The sequence below is a fragment of the Pongo pygmaeus genome, chromosome X (genome assembly GCF_028885625.2).
Source record: "Pongo pygmaeus isolate AG05252 chromosome X, NHGRI_mPonPyg2-v2.0_pri, whole genome shotgun sequence".
Taxonomy (NCBI): domain Eukaryota; kingdom Metazoa; phylum Chordata; class Mammalia; order Primates; family Hominidae; genus Pongo; species Pongo pygmaeus.
This window is the reverse complement of record NC_072396.2, coordinates 139,686,746-139,708,174: the sequence shown is the minus strand read 5'-3', so window position 1 is coordinate 139,708,174 and position 21,429 is coordinate 139,686,746. Positions and strand designations below refer to the sequence as shown.

The window sequence follows — 21,429 nt, the reverse complement described above, 5'->3', positions numbered from 1 at the left end:
ACAGGGACCTGGTGTTGCCACAGCTCCCACTTGCCCCTTTCAATCACAGGAGCTACTGCTGCATGGGTCAGGAAGCCGAGGACGGTGGGGGCGCCGGGGGGTGGGGTTGGGGCATTGAAAGAACACAATTCCATTAGGGCCTGGAATTTTGTCCTTTTGGTTAAGGGTATAACTCTAGAGCCTCAACAGTGCCTGGCACATCAAAGAGAATCAGTAGGATTTTGTGGAGTGAACCAATGAGTGAAAATGGGAACTTTACAAGACCTTCACTGTTTCTATCAAGCGGGAGACAAATCCCTGGATGACTGGGAGGTCTCACTGGATCTGTAGTGGAAAGTCAAAACACAACTCTGTTTATTCAAGGACCGGTGGTAATGGTGGAATTATGAATCACAGGACTCAGGGTAAGTTCACAACGACACTCAAGCTACGCCCAAAGGTCTGAATATATCCCTTCCCCTTGGTCACACCTACCTGGTTAAATATTCTATTAGAAGGAAGCATGAAGTTTCCTGGAGTTTACTTGTGGGATTTTAGTATAACCTTTCCCAGTGGGTAAGCAGCTTGTCCTTCCCTCAAGGGGCTCTGTGTTTGTACGTTTCTTCGTGACTTCACATGAGCTGCACCCCTGCAACAAAGTGGCTCACAGAGGCTCGTGTACAGCAGGGTCGGCTTTCTATGGTTGTTGGTGTTGTTTAAAAATCAACAGAGAGGTCTTAGTGCATTGCTCAACAATTTTATTCTTAAGGAACCAGTGATGAATGAACCACAGGTAAATATCATTGCTGGCCCAGTCATTCAGTCATTGAACTTAATAACATTTTATCTGCTCACTGCTCATTGAGTCTGCCAGGCACTCTTCTAAGTGCTTGGAGATGCTTTAATGACAACAGAAAAAAAAAGAAAAAAGAAAAAAGAAAAAAAAAAAACAGGTCAGAAGACATCCTGCCATTGTGGAGTTTACATTCTAGCATGGGGAAGAAGGAACATATTGAAACAATAAACATCGCAAGTTATGTGGGTGACAGAAGATGAAAGAGGCTATGGAACAATACAGATTGTACAGACATCATAAAGGGGGCTCAAAACTGAAGTCAAATTGTAACTTTAAATCATCCCTTTAACGTGCTGTCCCTGATGCCTTTTCAGTTAAATGCTTTGGCTCCGACGTTCCCTTTTGGGCCGTCCCAGGCCTCCGTCATCCTGGAATCTGCTGCTGCTAATGGGAAATATGGAATTCAAATTTAATGGCAGTGTTCATTTTAATTAAGAACTCCTTTCCTCCAGTGACTAGCGAGTCATTTTAGCGTGGTTTTTAATTGATAAGGCACTTCCCTAAGCTGGGTTCATGGTCCAATTGAACTAGCCAGTATCTCAATTAGATTTGCCAGAAAAGTCATATGTAGAATACTATTTAGGCTTACTAAGCTAACCTTTTAAGTTAAACCAGCCCCTTTACTGCTCATAAAAGGAAAGATAAACAGAATGAAAATGCTTTGTCATTACGATTCTTGCGCTGGGGTGATAGAAACCGCTCTCCAAATACAGCAGAACTGAATGCTCTCCACCATGACCACATTGACGATATCATCTACTTGAGGTACGTATCCATCAGGAAGTTTCACAGAATCCAAGGTGAAAAAGATAGTATAATCTATCACCCCATTTCTTCCACGTACGCTAGTAATGCAGACCTGTGAGTATAAATAATGGAAGTGCTTATGAAAAAGCCCAATAATCACTGTAACCGGCTGTGCACCTCCTCACCCTGGGTCCTGCATGAGTGCAGGTCACTTCGATGCAAATCATTGATTTCCAAGCTGGTTGGCCCGTTGCTAACACCAGGGGTGCTTTGTAAGAATACCCATGTCCACGCTCCACCTCAGACCAATTAAATCAGACTCTCTGGGAATGAGGCCTGGGTCTCTGATGAGAAATCCTGCTCTAAATTTACCAAAATATGTCCATTACCCTCTGTTGCCTTGAATTGCCTGCGCATATCCAGGCTTTAATAACCAAATCATTCTCAGCATTTACTGGTAAGCTCAAGTCCCACAACACAGTCCGTTCATTCTTTCCCTACAGTTTTCTGGCACAAAGATTGTTTTTCTTCTTCCTGTTGTTGGAAGATTCTAATAACATTTGAGTATCGAGTAAAATGCACAATTTAGAACTAATCATGTGGTTGTTCCTCATAATTTTCTAATTATTTCCTTTGGGAAATCCTGCCTTGTTGGCAAAGAATGTATGTCTTCATATTTTCTGGAATTCCCATTACACCCAACACAATCCTGGGCATGAAAATTACCATGAAAGGAAGGGTTCGCAGAAACTTATGATGGGAGCAACAGGAAAGAAATTACCACTTGCACATGAATGCAATGGGTGGGCTTCACAGAGCTTGCCTTGAAGTTTGAGAAGCCTTGTTCAGTGGAATATTCAATTTTTAACCAGTCACCTTTATAAGGCACAAAATCTAAAACAGCCATGGAGAAATGTGAGTGTCATGATCTCTTAACTAGGTCAGGTTTAATTTCACATGTTATTTGATAGTGTACTACTTTAAAGTCAGTTCTGCTAAATCTAAAGTCCATTTTGTGCATATTTAAACAAACACACTGTAAATCTCTAAGTTCAAAAAGAAGTTTATAATCCTCAGGCATTGATTCTCCTCTACTGATTTAACAAATTTAAATGGAGCAAAGTGTGAACCGTGCATCACAGCCAATCTGAGGGAGCAGCACAGGATTTACTAAACAACTGTTTGTGTTCACAACTCCTTAGTGAGACGCAGTCAAACGTGTAGGTAAGAGCACAAGTTTGAACCTGGCCACGCGCGTTCGAATCTTGACACCGCCACTCACTCAGTGGGCAACCTTAGCCAAGGTGCTTAACTTCTCTGTGCCTCGTTTTCTTCATCTATAAAATGAGAAGCACGATAAGTAGCCTTCATGATACACAGCTGCTGTGAGAATTAATTGATATGTGCGATACACACAGAATCATCGCTGGTGCATAGTAACCACCAAATAACTGTTGATTGGTAGTAGTGGTAGCAGTACCACTAGGAAATGTTGTTACTTTCAGAATGAATCAATTTCCCCTGGTGTTGTGTTCTGCTGATGAACTCTTAAGTATGTGCCTTACAGGTTACAGTTAAGACCACTGAGTTTCAAACAGAAGTTTACAGTAAGTTAAAAGTGAGTCACAGGATAACAAAGGTACATGAAAGAATGTAGAGCAAATGGAAATCCCAACTGCAACTGAGACAGTACATTGCCACAGTGACTCCAGAAAACTAGCAATATCAACAAAGTGAAACATTTCTTCACCTTAGGACCCAGCATTGTAGAATGATACAAGACACAGTGTTAGACCTCTTCTCTCTTTCTCTCTCTCTCTGTCTCTGTCTCTGTCTCTGTTAATTTACATACATTTCTTTTGTGTGGGTTTACTGTACATCTATGGGCCAATAACTCCAAAATGTATATACCTCCAGCTCTAACCAACCTCAGGGTCAATTATCCATATGCTTACACCAATCTAACCTGTGTAAAGCTGAGTTGTTGGTATTCTCCATATTCACCAACTTTTGTTTGCCTCAGTCGTCTATATCACAAACTGGCAACTCCACCCTCACCACTGCTCAAACCAAAAACTTTGGAGGTACCTTGTACTCATCTTTCCTCCACAACAAAGATCTAATCCATTACCTCCTGGGTTCTTCTCTAACTTCAAAATATATCCGGAGTCAATTCAATCCTCAGGTTCTCCACTTCTCCATTTTAATTCACATCTCCATTATCTCTCACCAGGAATATTACAATGTTTTCCTGACTGATTTCCTGACTCCACCCTTCCTCTCATAGTCTCTTCTCGACAAAGCAGACAGAGTCAACATCTTAAAACAAAATTCAGGTCAGAGTCCTGCTTTTGCACCCAAGAAAACAAACTAGCAAGCTGCCTGGGGAAGCGGAGCTAATCTCCCCTTTTTTACCCAAGCTATATGGCTGCTGCAATAGACAAAAATAACACAAAAAAGTGTATCTTTGGGTATAAGCTAAATATTAGATCACATCTGCTGATTACAAAGAGAATTCAACAACACACACACACACACACACAGAGCCAAAAGGCGCTATCTCCAATCCTACATGTGAAGCATTTGAAGTGTGTTCTTTTAAAATTAGGTACAGATCTCTAATAACCGACTACAGACAAGAAACTTCTCTAGTAACCAACTACAGAAATGATCCCTGCAAGTATAGTCTTTGAAGGGTATTAAAAATAGTGTCTCTATGTACTTGTAGGATTGTTTTCTTGATTAGAAATTAATTTATTATGTGAATGAAAAATATATCCAGGCATTACTGAGGGCGTTGAACAAATGAACACACAATAGACGACAGCAGACATTTTATAATACTGCCTATTTGCCCCTATATTGTACATATTTTCAACTGGAAAGGTCTGCCTCTAACATTGAAGAGCCATTGACTGAAGCCACATACACTGTAAGAGTTGTTCTAGGATTAAACTCCTCTCAAAAAATTAAGAACTACATCATATATCTCAAAATGTAAATCCTACCTTCAGAAACAATGTCTATGGAGAAATAAATGCTGTTACTAATATAAATAATGTCTGCACATACAGAAGTAACACATCCAATTAAAACTCTGGTTCCTGAGTCTGAGGGTCCAGCACCATAAAGATGGCGAGGCACAACATCCACCTGTAAGATTTAGGAAAGAGTTACTTCAAAAACAATACAAATTTAAACACGAGAACTTACATGATGAAAACACTTGTATTCGAAAATATTTTCAACAGCCATCCTAAACACTGGAGAATGTAGTTCACTTGGTAAATGGACCATTGACTTGAGATGACAGTAAAAGTCATGTGCGTGCTTCAAGAATTGTGAAATGTATCCCAAAACATTAATTGCATACCCAAGTTTAATGTCCTCATACCATTAGATTCCAAGATTAAAAAAATCCTTCCTTCGCCTGCAGAAATTCACAGTGAAATGACAGTAAGGTGGAAAGATATGTAGTCATAAGCAGATTGTGATGAAAGATATAAAACTAGTTCAAAGATGGTTTCTATGAATCATCTAAATGGAGAACATTTCAGACAGGGAGAAAATAGGAGCATTGCTTGGGGGAAGTCAGACTAGTGCTGGGTTGTGAAAGAAGATAGAGGTGTAACCTTGTAAACAGGGGTAGAGGAGCAGGGAGAAAGACAGGAAATACAACAGAATTTAGGAGCCTAGGGAGCAAAATCCTAACATCCGAGATCCAGGCCTAGGAGAGAGGAGCACGAGATAAAGTTGGAACAATAACTTCAACCGGGGGAGTTTCAATAACCAAGTCAAATTAGGGCTTTACTTTATCTACAATAGAGAGGCATACAAACCTTTTTCCTTATTGGAAGTGTAATAGTCCTTCTTTTATAATCCTTAAAACTTACAATAATAATGCAAGTTCATTGTATTAAAAGTAAGGAAAAAACAGATAAGCAGACAGCAAAAGGCAATTACCCCATAATCCATATTCCATTACTAAGAGATCACCGGGGACTACATTTTGGCAGTAACGTTGATTCCTATGTTTTTGTCTGTGCCATATATATATATATATATGTATGTATATATATGCCTGTTCTAAGAGTAAATTAGCATTGTATTAGTATTAAAATATCACATTAAATGAACTCAAAAGTTTTTAAACAACAAGAGAGGATGGAAAGAGTCATAGGGAATCCCAATTAATGGATGTGCTGTAATTTACTAACCCAATTTCACATAATTAGACATTTCACCTGTGTCATAGCATTTGGACTACTTGCCTGACTTAACTATAGGATAAACTCCTAGGGTTGGAATTTGCTGATCAGAGACTTCTGATGGAGAGTTGAGCCACTGAGTTGTAAATAATTTTTCATGGTTTTAAAAATAGCCTAGTTTGCTGCTATTCCCATTTCTCAACTGGTGTCTTTCCAACTGTCAATACCAATCTGATGTTTATTTTCCCCTCACTGTCATAAAGGAATGAGGCACCAGCCTCCCATCCACGTATCTATCACCACTTCCGTCAGTATCCCAGTGGATGATCCACAGCACCCTTGGACCTCTCTGATCCTTGACTCCACACCAACTCACAGACATACTGCAGACTAAAACCTTGCCCATGTTTCATGGCTCCCAACTCTGTTTCTTATGCCTTGAAAATACCACCAACACAATAGCAGGTACAGACAGATTGAAATGTTTGCAATAATGTGTTGTATGACAGAAGTGACATTTCAACAAAATGGGGGCAAAGTGGATTATCCAGTTAATGTTCAGGGCAACTAAATAGCCAGTAGTGAAACAAGACACCCATCCTTCTCTCAGTCGTACACACGGAAAGCAAACCCAGGCTGACTGTATCTTTAGATGTAAATAAATGAAAGACTTTCAGAAGAAAAGCTAAGTGAATACTAGTGTAAATTGTGTGTTAGAATTAGCCTAAGGAAACTTCCTGAACCCAGAAGTCACATGGACAAGATGGACATATTTATAGCACGTAAAAATTAAACAGATGGAGGAGGAGGGGAGCAAGATGGAGAAATGGGACTCTCCAGTGATTGTCCTCCTGCAGAAACATCAATGTGAAAAACTATCCTTCTATGAAAATACCATCACTTGACAGAAGGAAACCAGGTGAGAGACCACGGTACCCAGTTATAGCATGAAAAAGAAAAGATGCATTGAAGAGGGTAGTAAAGACAGTTTCACATTACCCACATCACCCCTTCCCCAACCTTCAACAGCACAGCATAGAGAGAGATACCATCCACCCAGAGGAGAGAGAGAGTAGCAAGCATAGGACATTGCCTGGGAACCTAATATCAGGCCTGTCACACATATACGCCATCACTTGACAGACGCCCATGGCCACTGACTCCAAAGTGGTACTTGTGGACAGAGTCTCTAGTCTCATCCTGGCACCTGACAGGAAGCCACAGCCATAGCAAAACAAACTCAATATCTGGCCCAAATCTCTGCTGAGTTATTCCAGTGACCTTATGCTCAGAATAATCTACAGCAACAGCGAGTCCTCAGTGAATGAGTGGAGCCTTGGATTCCAGTCTCGCAAGCCACTAGCCTCAATAGCTAAGGGAATGCATGCCATTGCGCCATCTGTTGCTGTGTCCCTGTGATTAGGAAGCTCCCTAGTGCTTCAATAGCTGTAGTGTTCACAAGCATAAGGACCAAAAGAGACCTATATAGAGTTTCTGGACAGGCTTAGTGCCAAAGGATGTCCCCCAAAAGCTAGACTGTAAAGACTAAAATGAATACCTACTTCATCAATACCCAGATATAAACACATGATCACAAAGATCAAGAACAATAAGGAAAACATGACATCACCAAACTGACAAAACAAGATGCCAGTAATTGACCCTAGAGAGATAGGAATGTATGAGTTGTTTAATAAATAATTCAAAATATCTATTTTCAGCATGCTCTGTGAACCTTGAAAACAATTACAGAGAAATGATTCAGAATTTAACAGAGTAATTTGAGAGAAAGATTGAAGGAATTTAAAAACCCAAACAAATCCTGAAATCAAAAAACACAATGAAGGAAGTACACAATAGAGAACATCCAGAGGACAATTGATCGAGCAAAAGAAAGAATCTGTAAACTTGGAGACAGCTTCATTGAAAATATACAGTCAGAGGAGACAAAAGAAAAAGGAAGGATACGAAATGAATATAAAAACTTACTGAATTTCTGGGACAATTATCAGCAGAGCAATAGTATGAATCTCTCACATTCAAGAGGGAGGAGAGATTGAAACAGTGGTAGAAAGATTATTTAAAAAATAATAATGGAGAGCCAACTAAACCCACAGAAAGTTACAAACATCTAGGTACTGGACGACCAAAGTTCTGCATTCAGATACAATCCAAATAAGATTACCCCACGACATATTAAAATCAAACTGTCAAAGTTGAAAGATAATGAGAGGATCCGGAAAGCAGCAAGAGGAAAGAAGCGAATCGTATACAAGGCACTTCCAATATGCCTACCACAAGACTTCTCAGCAGAAGCATAATAGGCCAGCAGAGAGTAGTATAGTATACTTTAGGAACACAAGGAAAAAAATCTCTAACCAAGAATAATGTACCCAGCAGTGAAGGGGAGATAAAGACTTTTACAGAGAAATCACAGCTGAGAAACTTCCTCACCACCACAACTGTCTTACAAGAAATGCTAAGGAGAGTTCTTCCAACTGACATAAGGAACGCTAATGAGTAACGCAAAAACATCTGAAGGTACAAAACTCACCAGTAAACGTAACTACACAAATTCAGAATACTCTAATAAGGTAATGGTGGTTTCCAGATCACTTATATCTTTCATGTAATGGATAGAGACCTGAACTAGTAAAAATAAAATAATTGCAATAATTTGTTAAAGGATATAAAATGTAAAAAGTTGTAAAGTGTAAAATAGAGAACTCAAAATCCGGGGGTGGAGTTAAATGGTACAGTGTTTGTATTTTGTGATCAAAATTATGTTATCAGTAAAATAAACTGCCGTGATTATGTTTTTGTAAGCCTCACGCTATCCACAAAGAAAAAATCCTGTAATAGACACATTAAAACAAATAAAGAAAACAAAACATACTAATAGAGAAAAATCTCTTATCCATCAAGGAAAACAGTAAAAGAGGAGGAAAGGAAGAAATTACCTACAAAATAGATAGAAAAATGTTATCTAAATGACAACAGTAAATCCTTACCTATCAATAATTAACTTGATAGAAATGGATGACATTCTTCAACTAAAATACACAGAGTAGCTGAATGGATTTAAACAACAACAACAACCAAACCTATGAGAGACCCACTTCTCCTTTAAGGACATTCGTAAACTGAAAGTGAAGACATGAAAAAAGATATTCTTCCATGTAAAGGGAAACCAAAAGAGAACAGGAGCAGCTAAACTGATTTCAAATAAAATAGGGTTTAAATCACAAACTGTAAAAAGAGACCAAGAAGGTCATTATATAATGGTGAAGGGGTCAATTCATGAAGAGGCTATAATGATTTCCAAAAATATGCACCCAACATAGCAGCACCTAAATATATGAAGCCAATATCAAGGTCTAAATGGTGAGATAGAGTGCAATGCAATAATATTAGGGGACTTCAACACCCAACTTGCAGCAATGAACAGATTGTCCTGACAGAACACTGACCCCCAAAAAAGTCGGATTTATCTGCACTCCAGACCAAATGGACCTAATAGTCATTACAGTATATTCCGTCCAAATTCTGCAAAACATGTATTCTTTCCAACTGCATGTGGAACATACTGGAGCATAGATTATGGGGAAGGTCATTGTAGGGTCCAGCTCCACAGGGTCGGTGAGTCTCTCCCCGTGTGTGGAGAAGAGAGAATGTAGAAATAAAGACACAAGACAAAGATAAAAGAAAAGGCAGCTGGGCCCAGGGGACCTCTACCACCAAGTCACGGAAACCAGTAGTGGCCCCAAATGCCAGGCTGCACTGATATTTCTTGGATACAAGACAAAGGGGCAGGATAAGGAGAATGAGTCATCTCCAATCATAGGTATGGCCACGTGGGTCACATGTCCACTGGACAGGGGGCCCTTCCCTGCCTGGCAGCCAAGGCAGAGAGAGAGAGAGGAGACAAAGAGAGAAACAACTTACACCATTATTTCTGCTTATTAGAGACTTTTAGTACTTTCACTAATTTTGCTACTGCTATCTAGAAGGCAGAGCCAGGTGTACAGGATGGAACATGAAGGCAGACTAGGAGCATGACCACTGAAGCACAGCATCACGGGGAGACGGTTAGGCCTCCGGATAACTGCAGGTGAGCCCGACTAATGTCAGGCCCTCCACAAGAGGTGGAGGAGTAGAGTCTTCTCTAAACTCCCCGGGGGAATGGGAGACTCCCTTTCCTGGTCCGCTAAGTAGCCGGTGTTTTTTCTTGACACTGAGGCTACCGCTAGACCACGGTCTGCCTGGCAACGGGCGTCTTCCCAGAGGCTGGCGTCACCGCTAGACCAAGGAGCCCTCTGGTGGCCCTGTCTGGGCATAACAGAAGGCTCGCACTCTTGTCTTCTGGTCACTCCTCACTATGTCCCCTCAGCTCCTATCTCTGGATGGCCTGGTTTTTCCTAGGTTATGGTTATAGAGCGAGGATTATTATAATATTGGAATAAAGAGTAATTGCTACAAACTAATGATTAATGATATTCATATATAATCATATCTAAGATCTATATCTTGCATAACTATTCTTGTTTTATATTTTATTATACTGGAACAGCTCGTGTCCTCAGTCTCTTGCCTCAGCACCTGGGTGGCTTGCTGCCCACAGGTCATAAAAAAGGTCTTAGGAAATTAAAGGAGTTTGAAACAATATCAAATCACTTCTCTAACCACAATGGTAAAATACTAGAAGTGAATAAAATTAGGAACTTTGGAAACTTTAGAAGTGGATGGAAATTAAACAACATGCTCCTAAATAACTAATGGGTCAATGAGGAAATTAAAAGTGAAGGGTTAACATTTCTTGAGATAAAGGAAACTGAAGGCACAACATAAAAAAAACCCATGAAATACAGCAAAAGCAATTCTAAAAGTGAAGTTTACATCAATAAAGCCTACCTCAAAAGAAAAGATACATCTTAAATAAACAACCTCACACTCCACCTTGAATAACTAGAAAAAAAAAGAAAAAAAATGCAATCCAAAGTAGGAGGACAGAAATCATAAAGGTAAGAGCAGAAATAAATCAAATAGACATGAGGAGAACAATACAAATATCAATGAAACAATCAGTTGTTTTCTCGAAGAGGTAAACCAAATCAACAAAATTTTAGCTAGACTAAAGGAAAAAAGGGAGAATATTCAAATAAATAAAATCAAAGATGAAAAAGGGGATAGTACAACTGACATCACCAAAATAAAACGGATCATAAGGACTATTGTAACAATCATCTGCCTACAAATAGGACAAGCTAGAAGAAATGGATACATTCCTGTACACATACAGCCTACCGAGATGTAATAGTGAAGAAATGGAAAATCTGTTCAGACAATTAACGAGTAAGGAAAGTGATTCAGTAATAAAAAAATCCCCCATCAATGAAAAGTCTAAGACAGAATGGCTTCCCTTCCTAATACTACCAAAATTTCTGTATAAAGAAGAAGAATTAATAGCTATACTTTTAAAACTATTTCAAAAAAACCGACAAGAAAGGAACACATCCAAATGCATTCTATCACATAATATTACCCTGCTAGAAAACCCAGACAAAGAAACACAAAGAAGAGAAAACTGAAAAAACAACGTGCCAAAATTCCTGATGAACACAGTTGCAAAAATCTTTAAGAAAGTATTAGTAAACCAAATTCAACAGCACATTAAAAACATCATTCACCATGATCTAGAGGGATCCATCCGTGGGATGTGAGGAAGTTTCAACATACACAAATAAATAAATGTGACATATCGCATGAACAGAATAAAGCACAAAAGCCATAGGATCATTCCAATTTAAGCAGGAAAAGCATTTAACCAAATTCCACATCCCTACGTGATAAAAGCTCCACAAATTAGGTATAGGAGGAGTGCACCTCAACACAATAAAGGTCGTATATGATAAACCCACAGGTAACATCATACTGAATGGGGAAATGTTGCAGGCTTTTCCTGTAGACCTAGAACAAGACAGAAAGCCCACTTTTGCCCATTCTATCGCACATAGTCCTGGAAGTACTAGCCAGAGAAATTAGACAAGAAGAAACAAAAGGCATCTAAATTCAAAAGGAAGAATTTAGATTGGCCCTTTTTGCAGACTGGAAGTTCTTACATATAAATAACCCTGAAGACACCACCAAAAAGCTACTAGGTCTAATAAACAAATTCAGGAAAGTGGCATGATACACAACCAACATACAAGAATCAGTAGCGTTTCTATACACCAATAATGAACTATCTGAGAAAGATATCAAGAAACAATCCCATTTACAAAAAATTCAAAAAATAGAATAGGAATAAATTTAACCAAGAAGGTGAAGGATTGCAACACTGAAAACAGTAAACCATTGACAAAGGAAATTGAATGAGGCAGGAATGAATGGAAATATATCATGTGTTCATGGACAGGAAGAATAAATATTGTTAAAGTGTCCATAACCTAAAGCAATCTACAGATCCAATACAACTGCTATAAAAATACCAATGACATTCTTCTTGGAAATAGATGAAACACTACTAAAATCTGTATGGAACCATGAAAGATTCCAGATAGCTGAAGCAGTCTGGAATACAAAGAACAAAGCTGGAGGCATCACACTACTTGATGTCAAAACATATGACAAAGCTACAGTAAGCATAACAGCTTGGTACCAGTATAAAAGCAGATACTTCAACCAATGGAGCAGAATACACAGACCAGAAAGAAATCCGTGCTTTTACAGTCAACTGATTTTCGACAAAAGGCCCAAGAACACACAATGTTGAGAAAGTACGGTCTCTTCAATAAATGATGTTGAAAATAACTGGATACTCACCTGAGAAAAATGAATTTCCACCCTTATCTCTCAGCACATATGTAAATCAACTCAAAATGATTTAAAGCTTTAAAATGAAGACCCAAAGCTATGAAACTACTAGAAGGAGACATAGGGAGAAAAGCTCCATGACATTGTTCTGGGCAACAATTTTTAAAAATAGGACCTCCAAAGTAAAGACAACAAAAGGAAAAACACACAAATGGGATTACATTGAACTAAAAAGGTTCTGCACCACAAAAGAAATGATCAAAGAGTGGAGAGACAATCTATAGGATAGGAAAAACATTGACAATCTATACATCTAGTAAGGGGTCAGTTTCCAAAATGTATGAGTAACTCCAACTCAATAGCAAGAAAAAAAATCCTATTAAAAATGAGCAAAAGACCTGAATAGACATTTCTCAAAATGAGACATACAAACGGACAATGAACATAAAAAAATCCTCACCTTCTCTAATCATCAGGGCAATGCAAATCAAAACCACAGAGATACTGCCTAACACATGTAAGAGTGGCTAACATTAAAAAGACAAGAGATAACAAGTGTTGGCAAGGATGTGGAGAAATTGGAACCTTTATGCACGGTTGGTGGGATGTAAATTGTTACAGCCATTATGGAACACAGTATGGAGGGTCGCCAAAATTTTAACAATGGAACTGTCACATGAATCCATGAATCCCTCTACTGAGCATGTATCCAAAGAGAGTGTCATCAGTGTGTCAAAGAGATGTCAGCACTTCCATGTTTATTGTAGCCCTATTCACAATAGCCAAGAAACAAAAGCAATCTAAGTGTCCATCTATGGATGAGTGGATAAAGGAAATGTGGTATAAATACACAATGGAATACTATTCAGCCATAAAACAGAACAAAATCTTGCCATTTGGGATAACATGGATGAACCTGAAGAACGATATGTAAGTGAAATAAGCCAGTCACACAAATACAAATAACTGCATGGTCTCATTCACGTGCAGAATATAAAAATTTGACCTCATAGAAGTGTAGAGTAGAATGGTGGTTGCCAGATGCTTGGGTTATTAGGGTGGATGGAGGAATGAGGAGATGTTGGTGAAAGGACATATCATTACAGTTATATAGAAGGAACCTTTTTTAACTGTCCAGAATGGGCAAATATATACAAACAGAAAATGGATAAGTGATTTCCAGGGGCTGGATGTTGTAGGGGGAGGGGACAGTTGGGGGATCGGGGAGAAAGGGGAAGACTATGAATGGTTATGGAGCTTCCTTTTACAGTGACGAAAATGTTCTAAAGTTGTTTGTGGTGATGGTTGCCTAACTCTGCGAACAATCTAAAAACCACTGGCTTGTACCCTGTAGATGGGTGAATCGCAAGGTGAATCACGTGACTTATGTCTCAATAAGGCTGTAAAAGAATGAAAGACATAAAGCAAAGAAAAAAGATGGTATTAGAGGAAATACTACAAGGACGTCATATACAAACTTTCCTATTACAAATCTAATTTTCCTACCATAGAGATAGCGGTAAATTTTCCTAACATATAAGTAGGTCTAAGAAAGGAAACTTGCTGTAATCTCATTAAGATCCTTAATAATTCCAAATGAACGATGAGACTGCTTTCCCCTTCTCATATTTGCAAAGATTTCAGATTGATAATATTGTTGTCCTTGCCTATATGGGCAGAGAGGCAGTCTCACCGCCTATTGCTGAGAGAATCAATTAGTACAGTAGAGCTAAAGAATAATTTCATAGTAGCCACTGAATGGGTAAACATCTGGACTCAGGTGATGTTCTCAGGACTCTATAAATCTGCCAAATATTATTGAATTGTACCCTTAAGAGAGTTCTGTGGTTTGTGAACTGTACCTCCATGAAGCTCTTTTTAAAATGTTTACAAGGCACATGGTTTCACATAGCAATTCTACTGCTATGAATGCACACTATAGAAAACGTTTTTTTACCTGATAAAGGAAGTTTCAGGATTATCTAGAGTCCAATAATTAATATTGTTACCCATATTGTTCAAAGATTAGAAGAATAGATAAGTAATTTTTATGTTTTAAAGCAGAAATCACTACAAATATTAGAACAGAAGAACCTACAGCTCCAGAGGGGTGGGGCTTCAAATTGCAGTCTACATCCACTCTACGGATCACAGTAGAGGTGTTGGATTAATACAAAAAAAAGAAAGATGGAGAAAGAAAGCCCACTGGGATAAGACACAACTCCCAAACTCATGCACATCTCACCTTGATTGCTCTCAATCCATAAAGTATTCTATCTTCTTCCACAACCACATTAATTTTTGTCCAACTTTTAGAGGCACTTTGGCAGTCACAACATCACTACTGAAGTAGATCGACTCATCAGTCATGCCATAATCACCACAGAAATGTGATTTTCCCACGTGGGAGAGAATTGGCTTGAATATACAGGGACCTGTCACCACGAGTTTCTGGGGCTCCAGTGTTCTGCCATGGAGCTTCCAACTGGCACACCGTGAAAGTGTTGCAGATGTGCTGATATCAGATGCTTCTCAGCTCATTTAGGGATACATGCAATGAAGAAAATGAAATAAGATAATGATCTTTAGCCGGATCTGGCAAACTATGACCCTTCTGCCAATTCTGGCCTGATGCCTGCAATGATTCTCAAAACATAAAGTTCTGTTTAGGTAACTGGAGCCTAATCAGGGACCAATAGATTGTACCTAGTGTTCTTCTCATCATGATTATGCATACTGTTAATCAAAACGGCACCTTGAAGTCTCTCATCATGATTTTGGTTTCATCCTCTAACCACCTGTAGCTTTTAGAGGTTCTGGTTCATCATTTCACTCCTCTTGTGAGATGCATAAAACTTTAATTATACATCTACCAAGGGGATATGTTCTATGAATGTAAACAACTCCTCTTTGTTATGCTTAGTGTGTAGTTGTCTGTTTTGTCAAAATTTCAAATTCTACTTAATCAGCCCTATTTACAAGGATCCCTGTTCCCTTGGTGTTGGAGAATACAATGTTTCAAATTGAAGCTCTTATATCTATTGGCAAACCTGAGGTTGCACGTACGCCTCCATTACCAGCCCAGGAATATGGAGTTTATTCTATATTTTCCTCTTTCCACCTTTCCACATGTATTGTTTCCTTCTCAGCTTTGGAGAAACTGACCTTCCATTATCCTTCGTGTATTTACTTATTTGCACAATCCTGCTGTATATGCTCTCCTACTGTGGACAGCCTTCCATCTGTTCTCTAATTCCCTCTTCTCATGGACCCTGGCTTACAGGAGGCCTCCTTGGAACCATTTTTGGCAGGCTCCATGCCTACCTTCCTAAACTTGGGTGCCCTGCTCTACAGGGAAGGGAGGGCTAGAAAAAAGGCTCTCTGTTGCCTGTGGAACTCCTCACAGAACTGACTTTTAGTCACCACTTCATTGTAATAGTCACCCAGAACAGCCTGGGTTAAGTGCTTCATGAGATTCTTTCCAGAGCTGCTGGCCTGGCCAGAAGAGTGAAGTCTTGGGGTTGGTTAAGGCCTATCAGTCTAAACATCCACAAGTGAGGACTCAGATGAGTTAGCACTTGTTTTCATCTCATAAGAGGGGGAAGGGAGTGCACCTTGCTGGAGCAACCTCATCCTACAGCAATTTCACTTCCTCAGAGCATTGCTCCAGTTAACCCTAAATATGTGGATTAGAAACTTCATTCACTAATCTTCTGTATAGTTGAAGGGCTACTGTATATACAAAGGGTGAAAAGCATATTATTTTTGAAGTTCCATTGAAAGGAAACAAAAAATGACCGAGCACATTGGCTCACGCCTGTAATCTCAGCACTTTCGGAGGCTGAGGCAGGCAGATCACCTGAGGTCATGTGTTTGAGACCAGCCTGGCCAAAGTGGTGAAACTTCGTCTAAAAAATACACACAAAAAAATTAGCTTGGCGTGGTTGCATGCACCTTAGTCCCAGCTACTCGGGAAGGCTGAGGCAGAAGAATCTCTTGAACCCAGGAGGCGGAGGTCGCAGTGAGCCAAGAACGTGCCACTGCACTCCAGCCTGGGCAACAAAAGGAGACTCCATATCAAAAAAAAAAAAAAAAAAAAAAAAAAAAAAAAAAGAAAGAAAGAAAGAAAAGGAAATAAAAGGTACAGGTTATTCTGACAGCATAAAGAACATCCCTCACAGTGGCTGGGGGACTGAAAATCTGTGTTCCCCTAAAATTTCTTCGTTGAAGCCATAATTCCCGATGTAATCATATATGGAGGTGGGGCCTTTGGGAGGCTATTAGGCTTAGATGGGGTCATGAGACTAGAGTCCCATAATGGGATTTGTATCCTTAGAAGTAGAGGAAGAGAAGACAGCATTTTCTCCCTCTCCTCCATGGAAGGAAATAGCCAGAAGGTGACCATCTTCAAGCCAGAAGGAGGGCCCTCACCAGGAACCGAATCAGTCAGCACCTTATTCTTGGACCTTCTAGCCTTCAAAACTGTGCGATATAAATGTCCGTGGTATTGTCTTTTAGCAGACCAAGCTAAGACAACACAGAGCTGACATTGACATTCTGTGACAAATAGAAGCAATCCATACACTCATTGAGTTTTGAAAAACAAAGATATGGATTGGGAAAACTCCTATCCCATGAGGATCCCAAACTTCCCATGGATGGAAATTTTCTCCATCTATTAAATCATAATGAATAACATACTTATTGGTACATGTCATCTAAAGCCTTGTCACTCTATTATTACAGAAATGTTTGTCTAAACACTAGTCCAACACTTATTTCCAGTGTAGCTTTTGTAATGGAAGGAGTAACATTTTATTCCATGGTGCAATGCATGTACATAAGTGAGGCTGAGTCACTGATATGCAAGAGAACCAAATTTATTAGACGATTTTTGTAATAAGTTGCTCCTGTGGTCAGACTCCTGGGGACAGTTTGCAAAGCCAGGAAACAGCTGAGTTGAGCTGGGATCTAATGTCTTCTGAACTGCAGCTCTTATGTTTACAGCCAACTGTAACATTATCCTGAATGAGGCCAAATCCTGTTTAGATAGATGCATGTAGGAAAGCAAAGTATTCAGATTTGGTGTGAATTGCCTTAAAACCAGATCCTTTCTCAGGTTGCCTGGAATGGTTCAGGATGTTACCCTTTTCTGATTCAATTAATTGCTGTGGTATTTATTGAGAACCTACCATATGCCCAGCACTGTTCTAGATGCTGAAGGCCCAGCAGATGGAAAAAGGAAACACGTACAAAAGCTCTGCAGTCATGAAGCTGACATACAAGCGGGAAGAGACAGACAATAAATACTCTGATAAGCATATGGATAAGTAAGAATTTCTGTATAGCAGTTAGTGACAGAAAGAAAAGTAAGCAAGTGTTTGTGATAGGAGGTTTTTGATGGCAGTGACCACGGACAGATGGTTTTCAATATTTTCAGTCGGAGTCAGTCTCCCTGATTTGAGGGTGAAACATGCAGGTCATTAGAAGCCAAGAAGGTGAATCACATGGTTATATCTGTGCTGGAATCTGGCACTGAATGGTTGCTGCATGGATACTTGTGAAGGTGTGCATTTTGTTCATGGGAGACAGTTAAAACACGAGAAGGTTTAATGGGGTGCATGGCATCCCTGTTCAGAATTACTGTTAATCTACTTTGTGTCCAGCACTTGTATATGCCAAGCACTGGGCAAAGGGCCTTGGGACACACACGTCATTTAATGCTCACAAAGAATCCTATGAAAGAAGTCCCGTAGCGTCGTGTCCATTCTACAGCCAAGTCAGGGACACAAACAGGAAAGAGGGGGCACACAGCTACTCTGTGTCCCAGCGGAATTCATCCCATGACATTCAGGCCCAGCAGCCATTTCTTATCTGATGTGTTCCCAGACTCTGAAGGCACCTCCTGCCACAAAAGATCATTCACGAAGTTTCAAGGGGGTTGTATAGAAGAGCCCCTTCTTTGTTCTGCAGTATTCTCTCAACAGGGACCTGTCTTCCTGGTGCTGGAATCTACCTGTAGCTTCTCTGCCAGAGAAGATAGATTCCTACCTGAAGCTTCTGTTTGCAGAGAAGGCGATTTCTTAGCTCTTTCTAAGGCTATTCCTTAGCAGCACTCTCTCACTGCAGCGTCCGTTATTAGCTCTGTTTCTGCCAGCAGGGACACATGGAAGGGTTTTGGGCATATTTTTAAGTGTCTGAGTGGCTGCTGTCTCTTTTGTTCTTTCTGCTTTCTTCTCTGCCATGATGGAAACTAAAAAACTTGACCCAGTGAAGTTTTTTTTAATCATTTGTTTTAGGTGCTGAGACTACAGGTATGTTTTCAAGGGATTGATAGTTTTTGCTGATGGATGGCATGGAGTGTGTAAAGAAAATGGAGAAAACTAAGGGTTATGGCAGGGATATGATGTTACCCACTGTGTGAACTGAGCTGACATCGTCTGAGATGGAGCAGATTAAGGGAGGTTCAGGGGTTGGGAGAAGTTCCGGACATGTGAAATTTTGGACACCTTACCCTTGAGATGTCTACAGGACAAATATGTGTGTGACTCAGTATATATATGGGACTGGGAGTTACCTGCATTTAGATGCCATGGGGCTGACGTGTGGATAGAGAAGCCATTCAGGGCCTGGGCCCTGGAGCACTCTTGTGGGATTGTGATAGAGGAAAGAGCTCACAAAAGAGGCTGAGAAGGAGCCTTTCTGGGAGAGGGTTGTCACACAGAAGACCGAAGAACTTATTTCAAGAAATGGGGAGTCTACAACTGGGTCAAACACTAAGAAGTTGAGTGATGCGAGCCTAGTATATTGACCACTGGATTTGGTGACCTGGAAGTTTCCTGTATCTTAAGAGCAAATTAGGGACATGAGGTGGGTTAAAGCCTGTTGCCAGAGGAATAAAGAGGGAATGGGAGCTCAGGAAGTGAGCAGAGGTGATTCTTGAAATAGCATTTGCTGTGGGGGACAGGATACAGAGGAATGGGACTGAAGGGGAAATGAGGCCAAGGAAGCTTATTTATTTATGTACATTTTTAAGATGGGAGTTATTTGTCTGTGAAGTTTTTAAGATGGGTGATTCTTGTGTATGTTTGCATGTTACTCCATTAGAGCCAAAGATAAAAAATTATTGTTGACGCAGGAGGAAGAGAGGCAATAGCAATAGAAGCAACATCCTCAGAGAAAATGTGTCAAGAGAATGGTTCCATGTGCTCAGTGAAGGGTCAGCCCTGGGTAGGGGCTGAGATATCCTTCCATTGTTACAAGAGAGAAGGGAGAGGAAGCCAGGAAGTTCACAGAGGAGCTCCTGTCTCACGGACTTTGTTTTCCCAGGAAATAAGAGGAAATGTCTGCCTATCTGTGTGTCCTAATTTTTTATTGACAATCGTAGAATATTGGAGTAACCAAAATGTACAAGAGCAGTTGTTGTGGGTTGAATTTTGCCCCGAAAGAGATGTGCTCTAGGTCTGAGTACCGGTATCTGTGAATGTGACCTTATTTGGAAATAAAGTCTTTGAAAAAAAAAAAATCAAGTTAAGATGTGGTCCTACAGCATTAGGATTAATCATACACCCCTAATCCAGTGAGTGGTGTCCTTATACGAAGAGGGATATTAGTCACATAGACACACGGAGAAGAGCACCATGGGATGAAGGAGGAAGAGGTACGACTGATGCATCTACAACCCAAGGAAAGCCGACCAATGACTACTGGCAACCTACGGAATCTTGAAATAGACTCTCCCTCAGAGCTTGCCAGAAGGAACCAGCCTCACTGACACCTGGATTTCAGACACGTAGCCTGCAGAACTGCCAGAGAATAAATTTCTGTCGTTTTAAGCCACCCAGTTGTAGTAATGTGTTGTGGCCTTCTTAGTAAATTAACACAGCTGTGTTATATTTTGAGCCATAGATATCCTTCAACTGATCCCTTCATCCAGATGATCATCTTTGGCAAAGATTTTGCCTGTGCTCACTGCAGGATAGGAAAGATAGGGTTTCACCCACAGTGCCCATGGATTGCATCAGAATCATCCAAACTGTTCTTCTTGTTTCATGCCCTGACCTCTTCCATCCTGTTCACAGCCAAGCACCTGGAGTGATCCCTGGAAGGCTCCAAACCTTTCAGGGATTTTACACATCATGGACAATAAAAGCCAGAGATATTCCAGTGCCCCAAAAGGCCACACGCAGCCTGAACATCTATTACCTGTCCGTCCATAATTCCTACTCTTCTAACTCTCACTGCCTCTGCTCCAACCACTTGGGTTTTCCTTGAACACATCAGGCACAGTCTTGCTGTACGGCCTTTGCACAAACTAAGCCCTCCATCTGAATGACTCTCTCCAAAATAGCTGCCTGGCTAACTCCAACATCTTTCCCAACTATTGCTTTCCAATGAGGGCTACTCTGACCATGCTATTGTAAAGTGCAATCCAACCCACCATGCCCAGCACTGTGGATCCCTCTTGTCTTGCTATATTTTTCCATAGCATTTGTTGCCTTCCAACGTATCATATATTTTATTATGTGATGTTTGGTGTCGCCCTTTTGTCATCCTGTGAAAATACTACCCTCACAGGGCCAAGATTCTTGACTCTTTCATTCAGTAACAAATTTTAAGAACACATGACAGTGTCTGGCTCACAGTTAGTGCTCTGTAAATTTTTGCTGAATGAATGAATAAGGGTAATGTGTATAGCAGAATAATGTAGGTGTAACTAGGTAAGTGATAAGTACATGGTAGCAATTATTATAAAAGGATTCTACTACAAATTATCACTGGACTCAAAATGGGAGTCCTAGTACAAAAGACATGTACTTGACATCA

General features: G+C 40.1%; 2 pseudogenes; both read right to left on the bottom strand.

Annotated features, from left to right (window-relative positions):
* Nucleotides 1-1,149: 1,149 nt before the first annotated feature.
* Nucleotides 1,150-20,740, bottom strand: LOC129024208 (cancer/testis antigen 55-like; annotated as a pseudogene).
* On the bottom strand, nt 4,177-4,272 carry LOC129025626 (small nucleolar RNA U3; annotated as a pseudogene).
* Nucleotides 20,741-21,429: the final 689 nt, after the last annotated feature.